Below are 1527 nucleotides of genomic sequence, written 5' to 3' on the forward strand. Positions count from 1 at the left end.
AGGAAGCACAAGAATGGAATATGCAGGAATTGTGTGACACCATAAAAAGACCAAACTTATGAATCACGGGCATACAGGAAGGAGAAGGATCCCAGGATAATGGTATGGACCGGATCTTCAACAGAACTGTGGAAGAAAATTTCCCAAAATTAAAGAAAGACATGCCCATACAAATACAAAAAGCATGTAGAACACAAAACAGACAGGACCAGAAAAGAAACTCCATGGCTCATCATAGTAAAAACACTACACGTACAAAACAAAGAGACAATTCTGAAAGCTGCAAAAGAGAAACAACAAGTCACATATAAAGGAAAACCCATTAGGATCACAGATGATTTTTTCAGTGCAAACTATGAGAGCCAGAAGAGCCTGGACCAAAGTATTCCCAGTTTTAAATGACCACAGATGCCAACCCAGACTACTACACACAGCCAAAATGTCTATTATAGTCGAAGGGGAAAGAAGCAACCTAAGTGTCCCTCAGTTGACGATGAGTGGATAATGAAAATGTGGTTCATTTATACGATGGAGTTTTACTCACTACTAAGTGAAGTAACACAGACTCAAAAAAAAAAAAATCGACATATATTCTCACTCATATGTGGATCCTAGAACCAAACCCTGACAAGTATGTATCCAGACATAAAACAGACTCAGAAAAAAATTGACATACATACAGGAACCAGGATAATGGAAAGGAAACAGGGAGGTAAAGGAAAAGAACCTGAAAGAGAAGAACAGTAGGAAACAGTCCTTAATAAGGGAGACATGGATAAAAAATGGGTTAGTTTAAGGGAGGGGGAGGGAAGAGTATACAAGGAACCTAGGGATAAAGGGAAAGAAGGAGCTCAAGAGAGGTAGGACCATAGGAGAAGGGTATTAGTAAAGGAAAAAGGGGGGAAATGGGGACACCTTAAGTGGGAAAACCATGACGGAATGGAGGGACAATGCGAGAGATAAACAATGCCTAGCTAGTTTTAAAAACCAGAGGGAACCATATTATTCCTATAACCTACAAATTATACATAGAAGATCAAGAAATATATGTCTAGGTAAGGTTTATCTGAGCACAACTTGTCTTTGCCCAAGATTTATCTACATGACACACAGTAATTAAAAGTACCAGACTGGTGGAACTAAACTTCTTGGATGTTTAACAGACATACTTTGAGGCCTATAATAATTTGGTCAGAGGGACACAAAGGACACTTTTTGCTCCCTGCCCTCCTAGGTTAACTAGTTCCAGGGGACTATGAGCATCAAAATGTCCTATAATGGTGGTGGGTCACCTGTCCTCTTGATCAAGGAGGCCGAGGAGATCCCACCAGATGAACTTGAGCCAGTGTCCAGTCTACAAAGGGAAGGGTCAACACAGAGGAATCATTTCCTCCATGCTTCCAAGCGAAGCCAACAATGGTCGAGTAGGTCCTTTGACTTATCTTCACATAGTCGGAACTGGTAAAAGAACAGAAAGGGTCAGGGGCTCCTCCCAAGCCCATGTGACCCCTGAGGAACAGATCCTCA

The sequence above is a fragment of the Nannospalax galili genome, unplaced genomic scaffold (assembly GCF_000622305.1).
Source record: "Nannospalax galili isolate Female #2095 unplaced genomic scaffold, S.galili_v1.0 scaffold938, whole genome shotgun sequence".
In the NCBI taxonomy this organism is placed as follows: Eukaryota; Metazoa; Chordata; class Mammalia; order Rodentia; family Spalacidae; genus Nannospalax; species Nannospalax galili.